This window comes from Urocitellus parryii, chromosome 14 (genome assembly GCF_045843805.1).
Source record: "Urocitellus parryii isolate mUroPar1 chromosome 14, mUroPar1.hap1, whole genome shotgun sequence".
NCBI lineage: Eukaryota > Metazoa > Chordata > Mammalia > Rodentia > Sciuridae > Urocitellus > Urocitellus parryii.
Window position 1 is genome coordinate 12,687,783 of NC_135544.1, and position 16,054 is coordinate 12,703,836.

Genomic DNA, 16,054 nt, shown 5'->3' on the forward strand with positions numbered 1-16,054 from the left:
TTAATTCTTCAAATATTTTCCTGCCCCTTTAACTCCCTTGATTCCTTCTGGTATTCTCATGTATATGTGTAATATACATTGATAGTGTCTCCCAGGTTTCTGAAGCTCTATTCATTTTTCTTCATTCTTTTTTTTTCTTTCTCTTCCTCATATTATCTCAACTGACATGTTTCCAAGTCCACTTATCTTTCTTCTGTCTGCTCAAATCCTTTCTTGTGCCTCTCCAATGAATACTTAATTTCAGTTATCATATTTTTCAAATCCATAATTTATATCTTTTTGTCATTTCTATACTTTAATTGATATTTTTTATCTCAGGAGATATAATTACAATACTTTCCATTAGTTATTTATACATGATTTCCTTTTGCTGTTTGAAATTACTTAAAATAGCTAACATATTTTTCTAGTATGTTCAAGATCAACATTTAGTCATCCACATAGACAGGTACATTGATTATTTTTTTCTTGTGTCTAGGCCACAGTGGTTTGATTCTTTGCATCCACCCCACCCAAATCAGAAACTGGATGGTCCGAATAATAGTAGTTATGGAAATACAGTTCTCCCTCCTATCCCACTTTTTTTTTTTGGCTCTGTGTTGTAATTATTTGCCTTGGAAATTTTTGAACTTGTTCTCTGTCTTTGTTCTTTATTGTGTGCAGTTTCCTATTCTGTTATCTCAGTAATGGGTCTTAAATCCCACAAAGTTACTGCTTTTATCCAGATCAATCCATTTCTTGAAGGAAAAAGAAACAAAAAGAACGAATGCCCACTTTCTAGAATTCTATAAGCAGTGGTTAATTTATACAGTTCTGAAAATTTTGAGTTTAACAATTATTGTCAGTCTCTTGATTTTATATTAGAATTTATAGTTTCTTACACATTTTAACTGATTTCACCATTTCATGAATTCTATGTGGCATGTAATTATAATGTTTTATTATAATGTGTTTTATAATTCCTCCATTAACCCATAGAACATTTAGAAGTATATGTATTTTGGAATTTTTCTAGATAGACTTTTGATTTTGATTTTCAATTGAATTTCATCATGTCTGACAGTGATTTTAGTGGGTGTGTTTCTCTCTGTATTGTACAGTTGTATAGTGTAGGGTTCCACAGATGTTTAGTACTTCTATTTGTTTGTGTTCTCCAAAACTTATATTCTACATCTTTTGTCCTTACATGGATTTATAGTTTATATCCATTAACACACCATTCAGTTTTCCTTGTGAGTCATTTTTAAGCTTTGTTGTAAGTTATATATTAGTTGTAATTGTTGGTAAACTTCCACTGTTTGCTTTCAGATTCTCAGGAGTTTTGTCTAGAAGTTTCTGAGAAAATTTTAAATAACATAAGATTCAGAAGCAAGCACGAGAACCCCTTTTTATTTTCTAGTTCCTTTCTAATTGTAAGGTAAACAACACTTGTTTATAAAAACAAAATATAAAGTTCTTATTGAGAAAGTACCATTTGTAGATACGTGAGGATAGCCACCGACAACCTCTTTCTGTATTGGGTGGTTATGCTGGAAGTATTATTAACAGAGATTTGCATGATTTTCTTGGCTTTTGTGTTCTTGCAGGAGATGATTTCAATTAAGACATGCCAAGTAGTAAAAGTGTAGCAAAATTTATTAAGAAAGAAAGCACACAAGTCACCCCTAAGGGACAGGGTAGATCATCTTGAAGAAGAGAGCAATGATTTTTCTCCTTTGTTCTTTAGTTTTATTGGGGTTTTTAGGGGAAGTTTTCAGAGGGTGCCATGAGTATTACTTCTCAGTTCTGGATTTCCAAACCTTTACTACATGTTCTGTAGCTCATAGGTATTTAAGAGAAACCCATAAGGAGGGAGAGAAAAGCTATAACTTACTGTGATATCATAAAACTAATATCATATGTGAATAATCTAAGGGCAACTCTTGGTCATCCTGATCCAGATGACAGGTTCTAACTAGAATTTGTTTTATAGAATTTATGCTTAGTGAGCTCTAGTCAGAATCATTCTCCTTTCCCAAATTGGGAATCTCTGGTCTATGATGTTTGAGCAGGTCTTGTTTAGATGTTTAAGCAATTAGGTCCCTTTGAGTGAATATACCCATCCCCTTAGGTTCTTACCTCTTACATTTATCAATCTTCCTCCTGTTGTAAGAAAAATTATTTATGAGATCAGGAAAGGGTATTTAAATAGTTATCTTTCATACCTTGTGGTGCCACTGAGACAGGGCCGTTGATTAACTAATTGGCTCAGTATTAAGTATTTTCTTAAACCCCTGACCCCACTACTCATGAAAAACTGTTACCTAACAGTATTTGGTATTGAATTTGAGTATCTGATGTTGCATGTTGTACAGTCTTTTCTACTAGACCATTTAAAATATTAATTTAAATTGTTTTAAATCCCGTTTCTGATAGGTTCAACATCTGTATCATTATCAGTTTGGTTTTTATGATTACTGAATCTTTCAGATTGTGCTTTTTCTTGCTTATCTGTAATCATCCTTATTTTTTTTAAACTAGACATATTGCATAAGGAAGTAATAATTTTTGGACCAGAGATGAGTATACTTTCTTTCTCGCCTAGGTCTTTAGTTTGAAAGTATTGTTATCTGGTAAGATGATTGGGTATATTTGATCTTTGTTGTTGTTGTAGCTTCTCCATTGTACCACAGGCTTCTTCACATTTCCCTAGGGATATCTTGCTTACATTGAACAACAATTTGCTATAGAGATGCCTGTTTCTTGCTTGTCTTTGGGTTTCTCTACTTGGCTTTGTTTTGTTCTATTACAGACAAAATCTGAGTCTTCTAGAGATTTCAGCTATCTTTACTGGTTTTTTTTCTTTATATATTTGAGCATAGAACACAGGTTTGAAATGAGGCAGAGAACACGGGCAGTGTTTTGTGTTATGATTGAGATTCAGTGTTAGCAGGCACTGTGAATTTTGATTTTGGGGATATAATCCACAAATGTCCCTACCCTTCTTCTTCTCAGCTATAATGCTGGATCTAGAAAGTATTCCTTTCCCTCCCAGCCAAGGTAAAACATTTTCCCACCCCCAGTAATGGGTTTCACCAGTACCTTCAGATTACAAACATCTTAGCCCTTTCCCCTGGTGATTAATCCTTTTCTATTATAGGGAATTGTATATGGAGGAAATAGATTTTGGAAATAGATTTTGATGTTCTCCCTTTCCAGCCAGCACCAGATGACATCTGTTATGATTGAGATGTGGTATCCCCTTAAAGCTCACATCTGAGACAATGAAAGAAGGTTCCTAGGAGAAATGATTGGGTTGTGAGAGTCTTAACCATATCAATGAATTAATCCCTATCAGGATTAATGCCCTAAGCCTCCATTGATACCACCAAGCTAGAAGGGGGCTTATGACTGTTTCTACTACACATGGCCTTCAATAATACTTCTTAGGAGTGAGGCTTGTTACCAACTAAGAGGTGCTAAAAATCAGTGTTCCTACTCAGCTTTCTGACATACGTCAGAGTAGGGAATGGAAGTCTGTGTTTCCCTATATGGTTTCCAGTGACACTACAGAGAAAGGGGCACTACTACCATCAAGCAGAATCAAAGTATAGCACTGTACCTGACAGGGATTAACTGAGTGGTAATTGAAGGGGTAAGGTGTGGCTGGAGGAGGTGGGAATTAGGGTGTGGCTTTGGGATACATATATTTGTATCTGGCAAGTAGAGGACTCTCTCTACTTCTTGATGACCATGATGTGAGCTGCTTCCCTCTACTGTACATTCCACCATGATGTTTGGCCACGTCTTGAGCCCCAAGAAATGGATCCAGCCTTTTATGGACTAGAATCTCTGAGACCTTGAGCCCTCAAATAAACTTTTCCTCTTGTACAGTTGTTCTGATTGGGTCCTTTAGTCATAGCAGCGAAAAAACTGAGTAAAACAACATCTTTTACATTTTTTTACATTCTTTTTTTAAAATATTTTTTTAGTTCTAGATGGACACAATACCCAGTGCCTCACAGCACAAGTCTTGTGCTCTACCATTGAGCCACAACCCCAGCCCTCATTTTTTTTCCATTCTTTATTGTTAGTAGCTTATAGAATTCCTAGAGGAAAAAAACATGTAAGTAACTAAGAAATCAACTATCTTTATAGTTCATAGACCTTTAGGTTTGTAGAAGCTTGAGCTTTAGAAATTCAGTCCCAAATTCTACCTGATATATTTATCAACTTACATGGCACTTGGTGTCCTCAGCAGCAGGTATGTAAATGTCTGATTCCTGTTACACTCTTCAGGGGAATTTCTCTCTTCACATTAGGTTAATATCTTAAACTGCAATTTCAGCTCTTAAAAGATTGAATAAAAATCACTAATATGGCTGGCCCTGTAATTACAACTACTAGAGAGCCTGAGGCAGGAAGATCACAAGTTCAAGGCCAGCCTCAGCAACATTAAAACAAACAAACAAAAACCAAAATAAGAGGACTAGGGTTATAGCTTAGTAGTAGAGAACCCGGGTTAAATTCCAAGTATTGAAAAAAATCTAAAAAATGTAGTTTCTCCAGGTTTTGCTCCATTGTATATGTGAAAGCAATGCTTTTTTTTTCATTTTTTTATATCCCTGATCTGAAATTAAAAATCTAAAAGGATTTTTTTTTGCAGCAGTGAGCTAAAAATCAAAATGAAAGCAAAATGCCTAGTATAATTCTGTTTCTCAACAAATTTGATGATAGCTGTGCGACTTGTATGTATTTGTCAGCACTTAACTCTCCATCATGGAAGCCAGAATGTTCTACTTGAAGATGTGAAGATCACAAAGCAAAACTATGCTAAAGTAGCATATGCATATACTTAATGTTAGAATTTTTTGAATACTTTGCCTAAAAATGATTCTAGAATTTATAGAATACTAGAATATTCTTTTCCATATCACTAATTTAGTCAAGTCTTCTTATGTATATCAATTATATTTCAAACACTTTGCTCATTGTTCAAATTCAGTCTTGAGTGGAAAACAACTGAAGGTACAATTCCAAGTGCATTATGACTGTTAGCTGAAAAAGAAACTGACAGTTAATGAATATCAGTTTTATGTCAGTATTACTAGATACGTAAAATTCAAAATTAATTTCAATAATCATTAAGACTTGTCTTTAAATAATCTAAAATTTTTAAGGACTATGGATATAGACAAGATAGATACATTAGCTCTAATTTTCTCTATACCTTAAAAATCCTAGACATTATTATGCCATACAAACCTAAGAACTCTAAAGCCAAATAGTAGGAAGCAGACAAGCTGGGCACCTCTATACACAAGAAACAGTATGACAGTGGTGAGCTCTCTGCCTTTGTTTTCACTTTTTTCCCCTCTCTTACCTTGAATGCAGGAGAAGCCCACAGCTTGCAAATGTAGGTAAAAGCAAACAAAAATTACAAAGAAAAATTTGCTCTTTGTTAAAAGTACCAGAAAAATTTCAACATGGCAAAACCAAAGCTTCCAAAGAAAAACCATCCTACTCCATAGAATGCTGAAAAAAAAAATTGTGCCTCTCTCCACTTCATTTCTTTCAGTATGGCCAAGTGGGGAAACTTGCATTCTCACCTTCAGGCAAAGATGTCTACTTGTATATGCACAAATAGTATCACGGCAGGTTAGGTACAGTGCTGTACTTTGATTCTGCTTGATGGTAGTAGTGCCCCTTTCTCTGTGGTGTCACTGGAAACATAGACTTCCATTCCCTACTCTGAGGTATGTCAGAAAGCTGAGTAGGAACCACTGGTTTTTGCCATCTCTTATAGCATTAAATGCTTACATTAGAAAAAGGCTGGGAGTGTACCTCAGTTGGTAATAAGCCTCACTCCCAAGAAGTACTATTGAAGGCCATATGTGTAGTAGAAACAGTCATAAGCCCCCTTCCAGCTAGGTGGTATCAATGGAGACTTAGGGCACCCATGGAGGCTAAGTTAGCGGCAGTAATGAGGCACAAATGCTGTTTTCACCCATGCAGCATCAGAGAAGTTATGCCAAACCATTTAAATAAGATCCAGAGACTCATTATATACTAACTGCACACAGAAAACAATAAAAAATATTTTTACACCATAAAATGAGAAAATTTTTACTTGAATGAGAGAAGATAATCAGCAAATGTCAAGAATGGAATGATGTAAAATTTGGAATATCTGACAGGTGTTGACAGAAAGTTCAAACAAGAAATTATGAACATACTTTGAAATGGTTAAAAATATGGGGCTGGGAGTGTACCTCAGTGGTAGAGTATTTGCCTAACATGCACTAGTCCCTCGGTTCCATCCTCAGCAACACCACACACACACACACACACACACACACACACACACAGACACACAAAGTCTTGGTAGAGAAACAGAAAATAGAAAATGTTAGAAAATAATTAGAAGTTATAAAGATGCTTGAAGTAAAAATGATAGCATTTTTTGATGTTTTTTCAGAGTACCTAGCAGATATATTTAAGACAACTACATTATAAAGAGAAGGTACAATATCTCAAAGAAGAGGAGTAAGTTTTCTGTATCTTATTCAAACTAATAAATTGTCAATTCCAGTAGAAATATCATGTTATATGATCCAGTCACTAGAGCCGTCTCCCTGAGAAAAGTCCATACACAAACATATTCTTAAAAATAGATAAATAAAAATCAGTTATCAACATTTTAAAGTAACCCACAGTAGGAAAAAAATGAGAAGAATATTAAAACAGTGAAAAAAAGAGAACAAACAAATAGTAACATGGTAAGCTAATTAAGCCCCAACATCAAAAATAACTTTAAGTATGAATGGTCTAAATACACCAATGTAAAAGCTAAGATTGGCAAAGTTTATGTAAAAGTAATGACTATTTATAATATAATATAAAGGTATTTACAATATAATATAAAAGTAATGACAAATTTTCTTAAAGGTAAGAAATAGGCAGCTTAAAGAGAAAAGGACATGAAAGATATTTCATGCAAAACAAAACCCTTATAAGTAATAGGTTGGTCAAAAAGGAAGTTTTGAAAGAAAGTAAAAATATGTACTGAAATAAGCAAAAAATAAAAGAGCTCAAAAATTGTGTGGCACAAAACAGTAGTAAGAAGAAATTTTATAGTATTAAATGATTACATTAGAAAAGGAGAAAAATGTGAAGTGCTAACATGTGGTATAATAAATGGATGATATAGAGATGACTGTCTTGAGACGATCAAGAATATTGCATCATGGTCAAGCACAGTGGGGTACACCCGCAATGCCTCTGACCTGGGAGGCTGAGGCAGGAAGTTCACAATTTTGAGGCCAGCCTCAGCAATTTAGCAAGACACGGTATCAAAATAAAAACAACAAAAAGGACTTGGGGGATGTGACTTAGTGCTAGAGTGCCCTGGGTACAATCCCAAGTATTGGGGGAGGGGGAATATATATATAGATATATAGATATATAGATATATAGATATAGATGGTGGGAGAAAGGGGGGTGGGTGGGGAGGACACATCCTATCAAGTGAGCCACACATGACCTATGTTCTGCAATGATTGAATAATTTCTGACATTTTGCACTGTGTTTTTTCCTATGTACCCACATGGTTAATACACAAACAACATTATTCACCTGAATTTCTGTGTAGACCATACATTCTCAAGTGTTGGAAGATTGTAGAAAAAATAATTTCCTATACTTTCCTACTGAATAAATGAAAGATTCTCGGTGAGCCATAGTTGATGTTACCATAGTCTTTAGGAGGATAATCAGTGAAGAATTCTCAAGTGTGACCTGGCAGTGTAGACAGGTCTTCAGATGAAGACAAAGAACTGATGTCTTTTAACAAACTCTCTTTTTCATGCAGTCCTAAGAGAATACATTACTCTAGCAGGATTACTGTAAATCTTTTATGCCTAAAATATTTTGAAGTGAAATTTTATACTTCACTATTAATTTTTATGTCTAAAATTTTTGTCCTCTTTGTATCCTACCTTTTGCTGTTAACAAATTTCATACATATGATATTTGATAATGCATTTGTTTTTTCAGGAAAAATTTATTTCAAAACTATTACCCCAATATTTAGAAATGCACATCGTAGTGGAAAAAGCTTTGGTAAGTAATGTTTTCCTTCTTTTCTTTTGCTTTATTTTTCTTACCCTTCCTTCCTTCCTTCCTTCCTCTGAATTAAAATTTGATGGTAATTTTAAAGACATCATGGATTTTTTCAGTATTTCCAAATAAAGTCACTTTACATTATGAGTGTTAGATAAACAACGTGTGGTCTTTACCTCCCATTATGAGTAAAAGCCCAAACTATCCTAGAGTGTCCTACACACCTGCCTCTCCTAACCCCAGCTCAGCCTGTATCTTTTTGACCTCACCTGTGACAATCTTTCCCTTCTCTTCACCTACTCTGGCTATATTGTTTTCTTTGAGCACACATTGTTTTTGTCAATTATTTGGTAAGCACACAGTCATTAGAAATTCTGCCTTAAAGAACTCACTTTTTTCCTTTCTTTTTGTGTATGTGTGTGCAGCCCAGACATGGTACTAGGGATTGAACCCAAGGGAAAACTATCCTGAGCTGCACCCCGCAGCCTTTTTTACTTTGGGACAGGGTCTCACTGAATTGCCTAGGGTGGCCTTGAACTTGTAGTCCTCTTTCCTCAGCTTCTCAAGTAGTTTGGGATTACTAGCTTGCACCTGGCTTCCTTCTTTTATTTGTGTGTGAGTGTGTGATCCTGGGGATGAACCCAGATTGTTGTACACACCATGCAGATGCTCTACCACTAAACTACATCCACAGATGAAGAGTGCACATGTTAATGGAAGGTACAGATATGGAACAAGAGAATTACACTATGATACATTATGTACATCCATGGAAATGTATATCAAATAAAACTATAGAATAGGGAGAGATGTAGTACTTGTTGAGAAAAAAAAATTCATGGAAAAGATATTTAGAGAAATAGCTAGGTTTTATCAGCTTGTTAAAGTTGTGTGATTCAGGCCTAGAAGTATGAAGGACAACTGCTGTCATTACAAAATGATGAGAGTTTGATCTCACTGAATTTCTTCTTTTAATTGTCTCAATTTTGTTCAACATATTTTGGTGATAGGTAACATTTTCTACTGATTGAGCACTGTTGTGTTTCTCTTACATATTGACAAACAGCTCACAATACCGCTTGAGTTGTTATGACATCTAATGTAGAAAACTATTTATCTACTATTTGATAAGGTTAAGTATTTACAGATTATCACAAATTAGTATTTTTCTTATTTGTATGTTTTTCATCTATCTACCATCTACCAGATGCAGTATCTTTTGTATAACAGAGAAAATATTGTACCTAGAGTATATTTAATTTTAAATTCAAGCAATGGAAATACATGGTTATTTTGACATTGCTGTTTTTTCAACCTCTGTAAGAAGTGAACCTAGTTCATTAACTATTCTAATGGTGAATCAACATCCAGGAATATATATGCAGCTATACTTGGTAGAAATCCTTATTTTCAACTTGTAAGATTGGTGATTTTGACAGAGGTATTAAACATTTTGATGAAAAAAAATGAAATGATGAAGGATATTCATTAAGCCCCAGATATGAAACTATATCTTCTCCAGAATTTGCAAAAAATAAAGGGCATTATCTTTCTTGTGTCCTTTTGTATTTTCTTCTCTTTGTTCTCTGTAAACCTTATTGACTCGTACATTACACATCTTGGTGACTTCTGCGTTTCTTGGTATAGATAGGTTTTTGAATTTCAATTAATATTTCTGTTTCTTTGTTTATTTACTCTTCTTAATTTTCCAAGCATGTAGTGAGACATACTTTCATTCCCTCTGTTTCATAGAAAATGCCTGACTCAAGAAGTTCCTCTATGATAGGGAGAAGTCTGCAGAATTGTTTTAGTATTCTTTAACCACTTGAGAGTATCTTTTTAAAATTATTTTTCCATGTTAGCAGAAAATACATATGTAGAATAAGTATACCTTGTCCCAATTAGGATCCCAGTATTGTGGTTATACTTGATATGGATTTACATTGGTCATGAAGTGTCACTACCATATAAAACAGGAATCCATTTTAAATGCCCATGTATGCTTTATTTTTGTTGTTTTATATAATTATAAATTTATTATCTTTCTGATAGCATGTTTTAAAATGTGTGACACAAACAATTGTTTTCCTGCCTGGTATCATCAAGATAGGTTCACCATCTAAAAAATTGCTATCTTTGTATCTTTAAAAAATCCTAAAAACTGAAACTTGTTTTTCAGTATGATTTTATGGGATCTGAAATGATGGCTGTAACACAGAAAATTGTCCAGATTATTGGGCTTGTCAACACTGTAAGTTTTAAACTTTTCATATTTCCAATTTTATGAAAAAAATAATTGAAAATACTTTTCATTTTATTCTGGCCAATTAATGTCTTGAATACCTATTATTAACTTAATACTCAAAATACTCAAATGAACTTTTTATATTTTATGTACTCTTTTAATGCAATGATTATATGCTTGAAAAATATATCCTGAATCTTATTTTTAGATGTTTACCCAGTTCAAATTGACTGTTATGCTATCTTCCTTGGAATTGTGGTCACATAAAAACCAAATTTCTACCAGTGGGGATGCTGATGACGTATTACAAAGATTTTTAGCATGGAAACGGAACTATCTTATCCTACAGCCCCATGACATAGCTCATTTACTTATGTAAGCACAATGTTCTACATTATTAAAGACATATGCATAATAATTTCATTAAGTTAATAAATTGGTAAATATATTGTGTTCCTCAATTTTCTGTAGGAGCTTTTAAAAATGTTTATATATGTGTGTCATATATAAGCACATATATATGTGTGTTTGTGCAGGTATATATGTGTATAAACACATATATATACACATGTGTGTGTATACACACACACACACATATGTATATGTGTATACCTTTTGCCAGGGAGGTGATGATGTAGTTGGAAATATAATTAAAATAAAAGTAATAGCAGTCAATTTTCTATCAGTATATTTTAAAGTACAATTAATATGAAAATAATCTGCATTTCATTAACTTTTATGATATCACCATTATTTGTAATTTATTAAGGATGTAAAAAGGACACTGTTCAGTTAAATTACCCATCTTGGTGACTTCATTTATGTTAATGTATTTCATGTCTAGTTTTCAACTAAAAAGGATTTGTGGGACCTGGTATGTGGGGTATATGTATAATCCCAGAGACTCAAGAGGCTGATGCAGATGCAGGAGGATCACAGGTTCATGGGCAGCTTGGACAACTTAGAGAGACCCTGTCTTAACATTTAAAAATACATAAATAAATAAAGGACTAGGGATTTATCTCAGTGGTCAAGTACCCCTGTGTTCAACCCCCAGTATCAAAAATCCCCCAAATCAAAACAAACAAATGGATTTGGTGTGTTTGTGTGTGTGTGTGTGTGTGTGTGTGTGTGTGAAATGTATAATAATTTAATTTTAAATAAAAGCTTCTCTTTAGGACAGGTAAGTTTGCTTCTTCCTCAAGTTAAAAATTATCTTCTTTTTAACATTTAGAGATCAAAACAGTGAATGTATAATAAATGTAAGTAAGTTGAATTTGAGATAATAAAATACATCAAATCTAGGATTTAGGTGAGAAAAGTTGGTATTTAAATGAGACAGTTTTCAATAATTTGAGCATTTTGTATAATTATTGGGTATTATCCAGATTGGAACTTAGTATGTTTACAAAGTCATTTTCCAAATTTTATGATATATTTAACTTAATATATAAGATTATAATGTTCTGAATAGCAAACTTAATAAAAAAGCAATACTATAATGATGTAGTTACAGGAAACATCCTAAATATATGGGAGCAACATTTCCTGGAACAATATGCAATAAAAACTATGATGCAGGTATTGCTATGGTATGTAAGTTTTATCCTTCTTTATACATTGCTACTTTTAAGACTTATACTACATTTTATGAATATTAATGAAAGTATTTGGTTTACAACAACTTCCTTTTTCAGTTTTTGTATATTTGTTGTTGTTTTGTCAGAACAAAATATTAGAATGTTAAAAAATGTTTATAAGTTTCAAGCAGAAGTAGTATAAGACAAATAGTATACCCATTCACCAACTGGTCATAATATTCATGAAAACTGCTTCAGATTTTTAAGTAAATACTTAGAGCAAATGTAAAGATTCCTATATAATTCCTTCAAGTTCAAGAAATTGAAAAAATCATGACTTGGTGATTACTGTTTTGTGTATACTTTATGCTATTTTTACAAATATAGATTTTTTTATTTTTACTTCTTTTATATGTCATCTTAGCACTATTTGCAATAATTTCTTTAACTATATATGCATGTTGAAGCATGCAACTCCAGGGTAAAATGTTATCTCTTGAACTTTTTATCATTATCAAGTAATGCATATATTCTTATAAATGCAATATTTACACAAATTACTAATACAAACTGTTATTACAAGATTAATACTGAAAAAACTTGATAGATCAGACACATGAATAATCTACATCCCTCAAATCCTCTTCTTCAATTCTTAAAAAGTTTCTTGCTGTTGTATAACTCCGTTCATTTTGTTTTAAGGGATTGAACCCAGGAGCACTTAACCACTGAGCCACATCCGCAGCCCCACTTAAATATTTTTATTTAGACACAGGATCTCACTAAGTTACTTAGAATCTCACTAAGTTGCTGAGGCTGGCTTTGAATTTTTGATCTTCCTGCCTCAGCCTCCTGAACCCCTGGGATTACATGTGTGAGCTCCTGCACCCAGCTTAAAAATTTCATTATAAAGTACATAATATATAAAGAAAATTATACAAGTCATAATTAATTTTTACAATCAATACATACGTATATGCATCACAAAGATCACAAAATAAGATATTAATAATACTGAAAAAGACCCCTCTGATCATGCCTCATCCCACTTACTATGCATAAAAATGGAAATCCAATTCTAACACCCATAGCTCTTGATTAGTGTCACAGTTTTAAAAACTTTTATATTAATGCCACAGTGTATATTTTGTGTCTATAAAGATCCCCTTTATTTACATCTGTAGGAATAGTTTGTTATACCATATTTTTAAAGACTATGCCCATAAAGTTTCTTGAGTATTCAAATGTAGGATTATCTGTCAACTTCCTCTCATTGAAGTTCACGCTAATAGCTAATCACATCTGCATTCTGCCTCTTTCATTCTTCCTCTATAACTTCATAATGTATTGGAATTATTCTGTTCTGTCCTGAGCCAAATAATGAACTAAGATCAAATTACCTGTAATGTTTGGTTTTTGCAGAATTTAAATAATTACATGATATTGATTTTGTTAAAATTCTGTAATAAAATTACAAATTGTCTCTACTTTTCCACGTTTCAGAATTTCTGTTCCTTCAGGAAATGGCTTTACTGCTCATCACCTCATGAAAATTTCTGAGGCAGGTGGCAGAAAAATAAGTCTATTCACAGCCTGCTTTGAGGAAGATAGAGGAGAAATTTCTGTCTCAGATCTCCTTTGGGGGCAGGAAAGGCCAGCTCAGGAGAGTGGGAAAGTTTTTATAAAAGACAGGAGGCAAAATAGGGCAAAAATCAAAGTGTGTGTGTGTGTGTGTATTCAAATTTAGTTAGCCAGAGAACTTGTCTGTCTGAATTTCCGTGGTGTCTGTCCTCAGCATAAGCAGTTTTTTATTCTCAGTGTAAGGAAGTTCAGCTGTTTCAGTTCCTCTTTTCTACTCCGGGGACATTCTGGAGAACTTTCGTTTTTTACCAGTTTCTATTAGACAGTCCACACAGCTGTATTTTGAGAATATTTAGTCTTGTCTCCTTCAGAATATGTGTCTTCCTCTTTTGTGGTTTTGCTCACTCATCCTGATAGAATACATTTGTGTATAATCAATATATATTTACTGAGAAACAGTTATGGGATGCAAACTGAATAAGAACTGCATGAGAGAAAATGTAAAGTATATGTAGGTACCAGGGATTGAACCCCGGGGATGCTTAACCATGGAGACACATCCCCAGCCCTTTTTTATATTTTATTAGAGACAGGGTCTTGCTGAGTTCCTTATGACCTTGCTGAGGCTGAGTTTGAACTCATGATACTCCTGCCTCAGCTTCCCAAGTCGTTGGGATTACAGGCGTTTGCCACCATGCCTGGCTGTAATAAATATTTTTAAAAGCTTGCTGACAATTTTTTATAACATATGGCTTGAACTTTTGAAGTCCTCTCTGTTGTCTTTTACTTCTCTTCAGAAATTACAGGGCACTTTTATTATTCTCATTCACTAGTGTGTGGCTTACTCGTTTTCTTTGTAGAGATATCCAAGAGATTTTTATCCTTACATGGTATCTTTTGTCATCCAGTGTTCTGGTTATATTGAAGCCCTTCCTATGTGGAAATTAATTAACTTCTAACCTGAGAAATTTTGCTATATTTTTTTTTGTTAATTTTTTTGTTTCTATTTTCTCTTTAGAATTTTTAATTATGTATTAGATCATTTTGATCCATCATCTACTTTCTTTTCTCGTATTTATTTTTGATTGTTTTATTTTGTGTTCCTTAGTATTTATATTTTGAGTCAATCACTCACCTAAGTGTTCTCAGGAGCCCCTGTTCTGGCTTGTCTCACAGAGAACTAGATTTACTATGCTTGGCTTTTGTGTATGTTTATCAAGTATGGGTAATTGGAGAGTAGAGGGGAAAACTTGTGGTATCATTTTATCCTGTCCCTGTTTGGAGTAATGTTACAGAACTATTGCCCCATGCCCTTTGAAGCAGCTCCTTCATCTGTGGGTTTAGCTCCTCCTGACCAGCACTTGTTTGTGTTTCTAATCATAATTCCTCCATCATACTTTAATCTCTCTTCTTGTGTTAGAAGCAACATTCTGCTTTTCTGATCTCGGAGTTGCCTCCTCAACCTGTCTTGCTTTGCCAATGATCTGTTAACTGTTAACCAGTTATTTTATTAAATTCTTTCTCTTTGGTTCCTGTATGTCCTTAAAATAATTGCTTTTGTTTTGTGATCACTAGACACATATAGCTAAGAATTGTGCCCCTAAATGTGTTGTTTATTAAATATATTTTTGCTGCAGTCTGGCTGGGCACAAAATCACGAGCCACTTAAGCAGGAACAAACTTTATTTTTGAAACTGCCTCCAATGCCCCGTAAGCCCTCGGGAAGAAGCTGACCTATGTACTGGTGTTCTCCCCATCCTAAGAGGAAGTTCCTCCTCCGGAATTCCTTCCTATCTACTTCCCCAACCAATGGGAACTCTCCAGGAGTCCCATAGCAGGCTGAGGTGGACAGCAGGAGGCCAATATCCATATGAATGTAAATCTTAACATAATCTTATCATCTCAATGGCTAGCTGGCATCACCTTTCAACCAAAAATGCCATGCATCATATTACTTGGCTGTGGCTCTTAGCATATTTTTACTAATTTATTTATTTTAATTAAGTAAATATGACAACAGAATGCATTTTGATTCATTGTACACAGTTGCAGCACAACCATTTTTCTGGTTGTACATGATGTAGTGTTGCACCATATGTGCAGTCATACATGTACCTAGGGTAATGAAGTCCATCTTATTTCACCATCTATTCTGTTAATTAATTATTGCAAAATTATAAATGGAAGGTGGTGTACAGATGCACTAAATCTGTCATTTTTTGGTAGGAGGTTAATTGGGAAGGACTGAATCCTAAAATTTGAGATGTAACATTGCATGAACAAAGATAAATGTGCTCATTCAGAAACCTAAAATTTCTCTACAGTTTTTTAAACATTTGAAATAAATTATCCTTATATGTCTGGTAAGATGAGCTTTCTCATTTCTCTTGCATAAATATCCTGTGATAATCACATTTGTATTTAATACCTTGTCCTCTGATGTATGTTCTCTTCATGCTCTGTCCTAAGGATTAGCAAATTCCTTTTGTAAAGGGCCAGAGAGCAAATATTTTAGATTCTATGGTTGGGCCATATGATCTCTGTCAT